Genomic DNA, 13,768 nt, shown 5'->3' on the forward strand with positions numbered 1-13,768 from the left:
CTCTCTGGTAGATTGGCCAATCTCATTCTAAAATCAAAGGAATTCTCCCCTTACTGGTGATGATGATTACTACCATTTATATAACACCTTTAGGTTTGCTTTATAAATATTATCCCATTGTATCTTCACAATAACCTTCAGAGGTAGGTACTATTATTATTCTTACTTTATAGATGAGAAAACTAAAGCAGATACATATCTTGCCTAGAGACACACAGCTATTTTGTGTCTGATACTAGATTCGAATGGAAAATTTTCTGATTCTAGGTACTATATCCAGTCTGCCACCTATATGCTTGGAGATAGTAGGGAGAAATTTAGTATATACTCATTCTGCTTTTTCACTGCCAAACTGAGCCTCTGCTTTTTTTTTTAGAAGGCAATGGGGTTAAAGTGGCTTGCCCAAGGCCACACAACTAAGATAATTATTAAGTGTCTAAGGCCGGATTTGAACTCAGGTACTCCTGACTCCAAGGCCGGTGCTCTATCCACTGTGCCACCTAGCTGCCCCTGAGCCTCTACTCTTTCAGCATTCCTACCAGATATTTTCACTAATCATATTCTTTAGATTCATCCAAAAGTTGGTCCTTTAATGCTTTTCAACTGTTTTTTCCTTTCCCCCCCTTCTTTTAAAATTTTTTTCAATTAATATTTATTTTTCTTTCCTCACCCAATTAAAAAAAACCTCTTGTAACAAATATGCATAGTCTAGCAAAATGAATCCTCACATTGGCCATGCCTAAAAAAAGTATATCTTGCCCACATGTACAAAAATATTTATAGCTATTCTTTCTGTACTGGTAAAGAATTGGAAATTGAGGAGATGTCCATCAATTGGGGAATGGCTGAACAAACTGTGGTATAGGAATATGATGGAATAATTTTATGCTATAAGAAATGATGACCAGGAGGATTTCAGAAAAACTTGGAAAGACTTTCATGAACTGATGCTGAGTGAAGTAAGCAAAACCAGGAGAACAATCCACAAATTAACAGCACTGTTTTTCGATGATCAACGTGATAGACTTAGTTCTTAGCAGCACAATTATCAAAGACAATGGAAAATACCATGCATATCTAGAGAAAGAATTTATGGAGTCTAAATGCAAATCAAAACATACAATTTTTTAAATTTATGAAGTTTTTTCTTCTCCAGTTTTTTTTTCCTTTCTGTTCTGATTCTTTTTTTACAACATGACTGATATAGAAATATGTTTAATATAGTTGTACAATGTAACCCATAGCAGATTACTCTCTGTCAAGGGAAGGGAGGGAGGGAGAAAAATATGGAACTCAAAATTCTACCCAAAAATGAATATTGAAAACTATCTTTACATGTAATTGGATAAAAATAATTTTTAAAAAGTATATCTTTAAAATTCCAAAAAAAAAAATTCCACCACCAAGGTTAGTAGCATTCTTCACCATTAATCCTTTGGAATCATGTGGTCAGAGTTGTTGAGTTTCAAAGTTACTGAATTTTTTTCAATGATATAATTATTGTATATATTGTTCTCTTGTTTCTGTTCATTACAGAGCAAATATAAGTCTTCTCAGGTTACCCTGAAGCTGCCCATTTCATTACTTCTTACAGAACAGTAGTATTCCACTATATTCATATACCAAATTTATTCAGCCTTTTTTCTATATCAGTCATTGTTACAGAATCACAAGAACACAGATTAGAGTTACATGTCAAAAAGTCCGAAGGCTTCATTTTACAAATTCTTTAATGATGACTAATCTATGAGCCAGCCAAAATGTTAATGTTTCTTCCCCAGGGGAACATGGGACCTTACTTCATGAGGTCATTAGTTTAGGCCAGTGATGTCCCTAATTCATATGAAACCTAGACCTGTTACAAGTTAACAGTGCTATATTGTTGTAAGCTTAATCTGACATTTCAATTTATTTAACAACAAAGCTTCTCTGCCCAAACCATCTGAGCAAATCTCTTTTCAGAGGGCAACTTAGTGATCAGTTTCTAAGCACTCTCCTTCAAATTTTATCTCACTGGGAATTTTTGAATTGTCAATTGTTTCTGGCAATTTGTAGAAAACAGACTGGATCTTGTCTATTTCCACATTACTTCACATCTCCCAAAACCATTCATTTTGCCCTTTGATGTGCTTATAATATCCTTATTTTTTTATGCTTAGGGTAAATTCCTAGAATTAAAAGTCTGTTACATGCTTCTATACATATCATTGTGCATTGCATTTCTAAAATGTCAACTTCTATTTTGTCCAAATCTAATTAAAATTGTCCTCAACCAAGCACCATGCAAAACTGATCAATTGTGAAGCATACATGCAAGCAAAAAGAAGATAACAACATAACAATAGTAATGGTATCAGTCACATGCTAAATACATGCAATTAAACACCATCATAATCAATAATGCATAACTCCAAGTCATAGTAATTAACAGTAATCAATATTATGGCAAGCAAAATACATTAGTAGTTATAATATACAATGCAATGGTATAAACTGAAGATTCTCAGAAGACTGAGACTAAAACATATGAGGTCCTAAAATAAGACCATTTTAAAAACTAGATTTTCTAAAACAAAATACAATAAATTTTAAACTGAAAATAAATTACAAACACAAAATAAAAATATTTTAGTTTTTAAAGTAACTAAAAGGAAACATTCTTAAAATAAAAACTCAAATTTTATAAAAAAAATTTTAAAATAACAAGCTCTTACATGTAAAAGTAATCCTCCATACACACAGATGCTTTGCTTTACAATAAAACGAATGGGGGATTCTAGGCTAGAGTAATTAACTACAACAGGTATATATTCGCCAGGAGATACCAACTCAAGTACTCGGTATGCATGAACTGTAACTAATAATCCACAGTTCTGAGTCTTTTATCCCTAGGTATAGACAGATCATGCTTGATTCCTATTTCTCCCCAAAATTTCCCATTTTCCATGCCAACCCATACTTCTATGTTAGGGTATATGATTAATCTCTTCATAATTTATAATTCATTTGACTTATCCTCACCCCCATTTCCCAGGAACCTAATTTCCCTTCAAAAGAATTACACACACACACACACACACACACACACACACACACACACACACACAGACACACACACAAATGTGTGTGTATGAGAGAGTTTAGATTCAATTTTATTTACTGAAGTTAAATCAGAAATTAAAAAATGCTAAGGTTAGAATACCAGAGTGGTGTCTGAAATCTATTTTCCTCCCACCCTTGTCTCTCACTGTCTAGAGACAAAGGAATTCAAAATCCTTGTGCCAAGTAGTTTGAGGTCTCATAGTCTCAAGGAGGAAGGGCAGGGAAGGGAAAGTTATCTCACTCAGTTCCAGTTCCTCCAGTTCCCTCAGTGACTAATCTTTATCTCCTAAGTGACAAGTTATAATAAAGCTCTCCTGTTTAGCAGCACATATAATTGGATGCTTTTATGGGTTAGCAGGGTAAAGTTGGGAGAGAGTCTACTCCCAGATCAGCACACAACCATATATTCCTAATGGTCTCTGGGATCTAAAAAGTCTTAGACTTTTTAATCATTTCCAAAGCAAAATGATTCTGTTTTTAAAGTATGCTACTCTCAAGTCAATATTAGAAAGATTTCAGGTAATTCCATTTACAGATAATAACACTAAGCACCAAAGGAAGGAACAGAGTGATTTATTCATGAGCAGTGATTGGCAAAAACTGAGATTCAAATTCAGGTCTTCCTACTCCAAAATCCAAAATTCTATTCCACACTGCTCTTTCCAAGAAGGTTTTAAGTCTCTTGAATGCAGGAACCATGTTCTATAATTCTTTCTATAAGGCTAAGCAAACAATAGGGGTTTAGTAGTTCTTATTGTCTTATAGACTTTAGTCTACTATGAGGAACTTTAGCAACTCCTAAATTCTAATGATATAGGAACATTTTTAAAGGAATAAAGAACAGTTCTTCCTACATTGTACAGCTGCTTCAAGATGGAAAGCAGGGATAGAGGATGAGTTGACTCAACCAAAGCATTGAGGCAAAGGGATATGGTGGGATTGAGGGCTTTGGGGAAAGGACATAGACTTTGGAATTAGAAGTCCTAAATTTGAATTCCTAGCTTTACCTAAATGAGTCATTTAACCAATCTGTGCTTCAGTTTCTTTATTTGTAAAATAAGTCTTCCAAGCTCTTCCAAGTCCCAAGACCATCAAGATGCTAGGCACATTTAGTGACTTCCTTTTTCCTCTAATTCTCAACGCTCCTATACCTATATCTCTTGTTCTATGGCACAACTCCATATCTCCCTATTTTTTAAAATTCTATCTCTTCTTGAGCCAAAAAGAAAGGGATAAAAACATACAGTCTTCATTTTTAAAATGTTATTAAAATAAACCTGTCGTTACTTCACATATCTGCCCAATAAATGTGGAAATTATTTAAGTGATATTTATTTTTAACTTTATCTACTCAAATGAATATTCCTATAGCAAGACGTGTCAGTTTACACTCCATTACACTGTCACAAAGCCCTCCATGACAGACTTCAGTTGGGAAAGTAATGGGGCAGAAAACATAATGATAGGAAAAGCACAGAAGAGAAATACAGATAACTGTTTTTAAAAAAAACCCACAGGTAAAGCAGAGCATTTTGTTTTCCAAAATGTTTGCCAAAAGAACAGAACTGTATTAAAATAAATCGTGATCAAAAGCCACATGTAATTGTCATCTACTCAATTTGTAATGGCCATTCAACCTCATTCATTTTGCTACTTTCAGACCTTAGGCAATGTGATGTTTGTTTTCAATTTATAGGTTTGAGTTTATAAGGTTAACAATTTAGAGGTTGCTTTAATTCCTGCCTAAATAATCTGTAACCAAGTGAATGGCTGCCTGGGTCATGGTGTACTCATCTGAATAGGTTCCCCATGGTCATGGCTAACCGAATCACAGATTAGTTTGTATTTCTAATGAATTTTTTTCTGGAAAAAAGAGAACTATTTATTAAAACAGCCAACCATAGATACTGACTTCTATCAGCACATTGTATTTTAAAGGATCATACTTGATTTAAAACAAGATTCAAGCAATATAAGCTATTTTTTTCAAAGCTGATACATGATATAGAGCAAGAGTAAAGGAACAAAAATACATCAATCTTTAAATAACTATCACTCTGACCTTCATTTTATCTCAGGATTGAATGGAAAACCACTTTCTAACAATCTAAACTTTTCTTGGAATTGGCCCTCTTGGGATAAGATCATCACTCCAGGACTTTGAACAATACCATTTTTGATCATTGTGGGCTACCCCACTATTCATCCTTCTACAGCCATGGTCGACTTAGTCTTTTCTGTTGTTGCTTATTTTTGTGTCGGTTCCCTCATTGTTATATGCCTACTCCAACCCAATAGTGATTCAAATTTTATTTGGAACCTTCAAAGGTTTTTTTTTTTCTGAAAGGTCACTGATTCCTCCTTATCCAAAGGCTAATTTATCTGCTCAAGAACTCAAATAGTAGAATATGTTTACCCTTATAGAAATCCTATGTACCTGCCTCCCTCACCCTACCCTTCCCTACCCACCAGTTATTTACAAATTTTATGGTCTGAGCTCAGGATCCCTTGAACTGAGTCACTGAAGCCTTTCTTTATTAGAGATTCCATCAATTCACCAGATATCAAAGTAAGGCTCTCCAGTCAGAAGTTCCCTAGGCTCATCTGGAGAACTTTTTATAGATTTGAGGTACATTTACATTCTGTCAATCCCAAGAGTTCCATTAAAACCCATAGACGGATGCCCTCTGATCCTAGAGATTTATTTTTGTCCAATATGTCAGTTAGGTCTAGATAGTCTTATTTGTTTCTGATAACTCCAACTCAATGATTTCAAAAAATCTCAGTTTGGGGACAGGAACCTCCCTGATAATTCATCAAAGCAAAGACTTCATTGAGTTTCTCTGCAATCCTTTTCTTCATCCCTGTGAACTGTAACCAACAAGTAACCCTGCTGATTCCACCCTCTGCTTTGATGTAAAGAACCTCTTTGGTATCATTTATAAAACACTCAGAAAGATCTATGGTATCCAACTAAAATTCTGGTTTGTAACTGATCTGTCACATTTTAAGAATTTGCCTGTTCTTCCCACAGGGAAGTATTTTAATTTTTTAAAGGATACTTGTACCCTAAAATGTTTTTCTTCCTTTGTCAGTTTGTCAAACAATTTTTGTTCAAGTATTAGGACTGAATATTATTTTTCTAGACTTCTATGAGGTATGTATATGTGTATATGTATATGTATATTATATATATGATATTCAATCAACTATATATAACTAATCATATCTAATATAATAATCACATAATATAATTATATATAGTATACATATATGTGCTCCTATACATCTATGTATATTTATGTATATATGAATAAAAGATGTAATTATGAATATTAAACATAGTATTTTTCTCACATATTTTAAGTCTCAGAACTTCTATGGCTATCTTTTTTATCTATAGCTTTGAATTTTTTCTATTACTAATATCCACATTTTATCATAATTTACTTTTCTAAAATTGAATAACTGAGTGATTCTTTTCTTTAGCTACTCCAAACAGCATGCTGAGTAAAACCTATTTTGATCACTCTTATTCAGAACCTCAATTATGATTACCGATGATACTAGATCCCACCCATAATTCAGGACCATTTGTTCCAAGAATAATAATCATAATAGAAATAATCACTGACATTTATAGAGTATGTTAAGATTTGTGAACTACCTCTCATATATTATTCATTTTATTTAAGAAAGTCATTCTTTTTAAGGTTGATATTCTGCCAATCAGCATAGTCTCATTTAAAAGTTCCAGCTCAGTTTTACATTTTGTATAAGATTTTTCTGGTGCCCCACAAACACTCTTCTCTAGGGACAGGAAACTGGAAGCACATTCAGTTAGGATAATTTCTATAAGTAATGATAGATAATATCTGATGACAACTATCGGTATTATTTGCTTCTTCTTCATTGTTCACAATCTGTGAAATTATTGGTTCATTAAAAGCCATGAGGACATGTATGACAACAGGCCTCTCCCACCACAATGATGGCCCAAGGAGAGCTTGGACCCTGATGACTAAATGCTGAATGACTAGTAAGAGTACTGCCTTCCCTTGCCATTATATCCAACTCACAACACTTAAAACAATCACTCCAGAAACAGAAAAGACTTCACAGAATATGGATCCAGCTGTGACTTTAAGAAGGCTGTTGAAGATAGTTTGTGCATGGTAAAAAATAGTAGGAAAAATTGGTGAGAAATCAGTGATCTTTCTGGGAATAGAAGACAAGTCACAAGAAATGCTTTCATTTTTTAAATGCCATTTCTAAAAGGAAAACAACCATTAGAGGGTGTGAGAAGCCCCATGCTGTGTAATACATAACACTAGCACTTGTTGGAAGACCAGTGGTACAACAGAGAAGCCCATTACCCACCCACTTTCTATGTGATCTGAGAGAGAATGAGGATGAAAAACAAGCAGACAGAATGATAATTCTTCTACCAGAATGTGCAAATATGTTGTGGGATGAAATTACAAAGCATAGTAAAAATAGAATGAAAAGAAATAGTTTCAAATGATCAGAGGAAGGTATCTAGGAGGCACAAATTCTGGGTCCTTGACCAATTGGAACAGCCTGTAAATCAAATAAAAATGAGGCATCCATTGACCCTTAGAGGATACTGTCATTTTACCCAATCAAAGTTGTTTTTTGTCCTTTGTTCTTGAGAAAGACCTTGACATCAAAAGACTTTCAAGTGAATTAGATTTAAAGGAGGGGATGTCCAAAGTCAAAGCAGGGAGACCCCCCCCCCCCCCATTAAATACATTGCTTGGCTTCAGTTTGGCTTTCTTTGATTCAGTTCCCAACATCAAAAAAACCTCACAGTTGAATTTCCTGGCATATTTTACAATGCCCAGAACCAAAAGGACATGTTCTGATATGTGGGTTCAATGGGTCTAGAGTTCCAGAGCTTGAATAAAATGAAACCAGGGCTCAAAGCAATTAATGGGAAAGATCTAGAAATGAGAGTCATGATCCAGCTTACAGTCATGTACTTGGGTTCTTCAATGAGATAGAATGAAGGCCAGAAGGGATCTCAGAGACCATCTAATCCAATATTACAAAAAAAAGGGAACCAAGGCTCAGGAGGATTAAATAAATTGCCTAAGGCCATGCAAGGAGTGTCAGACGTGGAATTTGAAAGAGCCATCTGACTATAGAGGTAGTGCTCTTTTCAGATACCTTTGATTACCAGAAGACCTTCACAAATCCAGAAAGGTCAGGTCAGTGGGACACCTTTCAAAATGATATAGATTTTGAAGGGTCCCCCAAATTTTCAAGTTTATTTTTATGGCTGATGTTTTCTATTTCTTTATTGTAAGACTGTCTGACTCCCTTTCCCTTTCTCCTCTAATGTTTTGGGAATGGGAACCAGGAACAATCTCAGTTTATAGAATTCAAACAAGTAGTACCAGACTGGCTCTGATTAAATGTGTCATCATCTTTGGCTCTTGCATTAGTATACAGTCCATGTGCTCTCTTGAGGTGGCCCAGATGGCCACCACATGACCCTCCCTACATGTCTTGGCTCTCCTCTTTTCCACTGCCTACTGTAGCATGTGGAGACCCTGGTAGTCCAATCCCATGACATCAATAGCCTCTCCTCTCTCTCTATACCTGCCATCTTTTCAGCTCCCACTCTGAGGCCTCTGTTTCTATCTTATAGAATTCTAACATATTCCCTCTCCACACCAAGACTGGTCTCATTTATTCCCATCAGCAATCTGCTTGCATCCTGGCACCATTTAAAAAAACCACTAAGGAACTGCCAAATTGGCTACCTTGCTTCCTAAGCAGCTGCCACCTAAGTGAAAACTTTCCTCTAGGCAACACTTGAATACTAGGCTTCCAGGTTTCTTGGTGCCCCCCCCCCCAGTTTCCTTCACCAAATAGAGGGGAGCTTAGATCATTCTAGTCCTACAGAGATGTGTTTTCATTACCATTGCCTAAAGGGATCACTATGACTTGAATTCTTTTTTTTTTATATTTCCACACTTGTTTTCCTTTCAATATTTTCTCATATTCTGTTTTCCCTTTTAACTGAAGCACCCCCACTGCTACCATCCCCTCCCCCGAAGTAAAAATATCCCTAAATGAAGACACATTGGAAACATTTGAAAATGTACACCTCCCTCCATACCAATAGTTCACCATTCATTTTCTGAAGTAATGATTAGTTACTACATTGATCAGAGTTCTGAAATCTGTAAGAATTGAATTCTAAAGACCACTAAGGCCCATTGTTTCCTCTCAGAAAGGCCTATCTAAAATTGACAAGAATTGAAGCTTTTAAAAATACTTCTTTAGCTTAGAGTAGGAGGGAGGATCTGTAGATACCATCCATTCTATAGCCTCATTTGCCTATGTCTGTGCCCCCATTTTAGAGTCAAGAGAGGGGATCTCATTCTCTGATGTTGAGGTTGTGGACAGGACTACATAAAATTCTTCTTCTCTGGAGAGAGACTATACCTTTCTCAACTTTTTTTTTTTTTTTTAAGATGGGGAACTTTGGGTGTGGAACATTGCCTATATAGATTCTGTTGATATGTTGTAAGCTTTGCTGAACTGCTCTTCCTCCCCTCTACCTTCTTTCTTCTTTTTCTTCTTTGTTCTAAGGAACAGTTCCAAGGAGGGGAGGAGGAAAGAATATATTTGGAAATAATAACAAAAATAGCAAGACAAATTTAAAACAAATAAACAACCTCCTCCCCTCTGTAGGGGGTCACCCATGGCCCACCCCACAACCTGCCATATTCTCTATTTGTTAGTTCTCACCCTATAGCAACCTCAGGTCCCCCCTGTCCCCTGGTGATATGCCTGGTGCCAATGGATTCACTCTGCTCACAAGATTGCTATTCTGGTTACAAACTTGAGAAATAATCACTGTGTAAATTAAGCAGCCTAAATGAGGCTTCTCATTGAGATATTCTTCACTTGGGAAACACTAGGGAACACAGTGACATTCCATATGTTTCCAAGTCCTGATGCCTCCTTAAGGGTATTTGTGGAGCAATAACAAGCTATCTGTATCTGAGCACAATAGGCAAAGGAATGAATGAATATACTTAGAACCTAGTAACCAAGAAGTAGAATAGGGGCAGATCAGAAGCCTCATTCAAATGTAAATTAGGATGCAGCTAGGTGGTGCAATGGAGAGCACCAGCCCTGGAGTCAGGAGTACCTGAGTTCAAATACCACCTCAGACACTTAATAATTACCTAGCTGTGTGGCCTTGGGCAAGCCATTTAACCTCATTTGCCTTGCAAAAAAAAAAAACCAAACTAAAAAAAAACTAAAAGTAAATTAAATGTGAGGGGGTTACCACGGCATGGCAAACTGATGGGAATGGGCTGGCAACTTTAAGAAAATTAAGTGCCATTCAGTCAATAGCCTGCCCTTCCCCCTTACAATTAAGGGGGAAAAATACAATTTAAATTGTGCTGAAAGAAAACATTATGTGAAATCCTATGCAGGGACCTTGATCTCAGGCTACCCTTTTGGAAGTAACAATCACTGAACCAATTTTATCAATAGGTAAGTTTTGGCAGGAATTGGAGGACTAGCAAGAGGGCAGCTTTAGATTCATTGTAAGGATTCCTCTAATTGTTAGTGCCTCCCCCATCTCTGTTTATATTTTTTGATATAAATCGTTCCTTCTAGTAAAATCTAGAACCCCTGTCCCAAGGACTATTGGCTTGGGACTCTTTTGATTGGTCGAAATGAATTCCCTGCCCTGTGTGAGGGGTGAGGCAGTAGTGTGAGGAAAAGCTCCAGGTCCCTTTGGGATTCAAGGTCATGCCTCTACACATGTGGACCCCCAAACCTGGGTGCCTTGCCACAAGTGGGCTTCTCTACATATTTGATCCCACACTTGCTACATGTGAGAGCTCTGTATGTAATAAAATAATTTTTGTTCCCTTATTTTCACAAGACATCATAGATTTGGAGAGATTCATGTATCATTATTCTAAAAAAGTTGAGTCTTTTTTTTTTCCTGCTCCTGGGAAAAGAAATTTTGGGAGGTTGGGAGAAAGTGAGCAAGAATGGCTTGTGTACTTCATGAAATGGTAGTTCCTCAACCAGGGACTCACTAATAGGAAGAGAGCAGAGGTGTTTTTCAGGTAATAAGCAGGGGAATCTGGATCAGGGAGAGCATCTAGCTGAAATGCCACCCTACTGATACCTTACCCATCCATCCAGATACTAGCACCTTTGGCTCTATAGTTACTTCTTCTACTCTGAATGTATCTTAGATGTATCTAATTTTTTATTTGTTGTCTTTCTCACCAATCTGCCCTTGAGGGCAGGTACTGCCTTTGTCTTTCTTTGTATTCCTCATACTTGGCATAGTGTACATTGTACATATATACTAAATGCTTATTGATTGAAATCAGTTATTGCAATCTAGAGGCATTATGAGGTTTGTTTTCATTTACATTACTATGATGTCTTCTTTTTATTCAATCATGACTATATTAAGGAAAGACCTCTTTAAGGATCATGGATTTGATTATCTTGTATTTACTTAAATTGCAACAGAATTTAGCAAATCACTTACACATGGATATGCTGTACACCCCCCCCCCCCAGTAAAATATAAGCTTCTTTAAAGTAAGGACTCTTATTTTTGTCCTTGTAGCTCTCATGCTCCATATAGTATATTGAATGTGGCATGGGTTGAATAAACTGATCCTTATCTTTATCTCTATCTCTATATTTATGCAGAATCTTCCACCAGGCAGAGGACTCTTCCTCACACCTTTCATCAGAACAAGGGTTCTAAACATGGAGACAAAAAGATATATTTGAATCCTCCCTTAGATACTTACCAGTTGTGTGACCCTGGGCAGATCAAAACCTCTCTTGTAGTGTTCTTAAACATAAAATGATGTTGGACTCAATGATCTCTTAAATCTTTTATAATTTTTTAAATATAGGATCCTATAATCCTACCTGTGTCTATGACCTTGACCTTTCTAGTGCCTCCAGCCTAGGGTAATTCTGACCTTTATATCTTAGTCCTAGAATATATATACAGAGTTGGGGTGGAATTTGAAAACTGTCAGGATAAAAATGGAACAGAAGAACTAAACCTGACCGGGGGAGGAGGAAAAAATTCTTTTCAAAACCCATTTGAAATAGCAATGTCAATGGCTTCTAAAGTCACATTTATCTTTCTAAGTAAATAGCAATCAGTCCTGAGAGCAAAGGAGACTTTCAAATAATAGCCAGTATGTGTTGATATTGACATTGACCCATAAATCTCAATTTCTTTGGGGGATTTTGCAGTGTCTGTGTGTGTGTGTGTGTGTGTGTGTGTGTGTGTGTGTGTGTGTGTGTGTGTTTTAAATCTCAAGCAGTTGAACAAGGAGGAGAGAGATTTACATCTGATATGGATCCTAATTGAGCATCCTTGAAAATACTGCCCAACAAACATAGAGTTAAGCATTAATTGATGGCTTCCAACATGCTTCATAACACTTCATTACCCAAACGGGGAGCCATGACAGCTGAAATATGGAGTAATGCTGCTTGGTATGGAACACTACAGATACCATTTCAGAACAGTATCCTGAAGATAAAAGAATAGTCAGGCTTCTGGGGTGGTGGAAAGACAGCTGAATTTGAAGGTAGAAGAAGTCTTGTGGTGGAATCTCAGCTCACATTCTCCTGTATTATAGTGGGCAAATAACTTAATCCAATTTGTCAATCATTTTTTTTAAGTTTCTACTAAAAACAAAATATTGTGCTAGGTTTCAGAGATACAAAGAAATGAAATGATCCCCATTCTATTTAATAGTTTCTATTTAATCCCTTTGAGCCTCAATTGTAGAATGGGGATATTTGCAATCCCCTTCTTTACAGGGTTTTTGTGAAGAAAAGACTTTGCCAGTAAAGTATTATTTGAATGTAAACTATTAATTATTTTTAATGTAATCATATAGCCTTGGACCCTTTAACCACAAGTATGAAATCAGACAAGATTCAAAGAAATTAGACACCAGGGTCAAACAAAACAGAACAAAATAAAACAAAAAAAGCATATATGGAAATGACTAATCATAACACAAGAAGTACCAATAAATTCACAACAAAACAACAACAAAGGATACATTACAAAGGTTTTATACTAGAATAATGTTAAAAATAAAAATTAAATGAACCTGCCTTCTCACATGCCCACCTAAATCTCTCTATATTCCCTAATACCCCTACCTCTAGTGCAAAGCAGCATAATGTAGTTAAAGAATAAGACTCAAAGTCTGAAAGACCTGGGTTTAAATCTTGCCACTGACACTAGCCAGGTGACCTGGGCAAACGACTGGACCTCTCTGGACCTCAGTTTCTATAAAACATAGGGATGACACATAGCATCTACCATAGGATGCTATTTGAGGTTCAAATGTATACATAATGCATATGAATTTCCTTGCAGATTTTAGTAATAATAGCTGACATTTATATAGGAACCATTTTTTTAACTTTCCAGGTCTTTCTTTTAAGTGTGACTAACTAGTTGGTTCTTTCTTTAAATTTTGTCCTCTATGGAAGTGCATCTGGGCAATTCTCCCTGGATATTTCTGGTCTTCTGATAAAACCATCTCATATTCTGTGTAAGTCCTGAAAAATTCAGTATCTGAAAGACTGGGCATGATTT

This window comes from Macrotis lagotis, chromosome 4, assembly GCF_037893015.1.
Source record: "Macrotis lagotis isolate mMagLag1 chromosome 4, bilby.v1.9.chrom.fasta, whole genome shotgun sequence".
Lineage (NCBI taxonomy): Eukaryota > Metazoa > Chordata > Mammalia > Peramelemorphia > Peramelidae > Macrotis > Macrotis lagotis.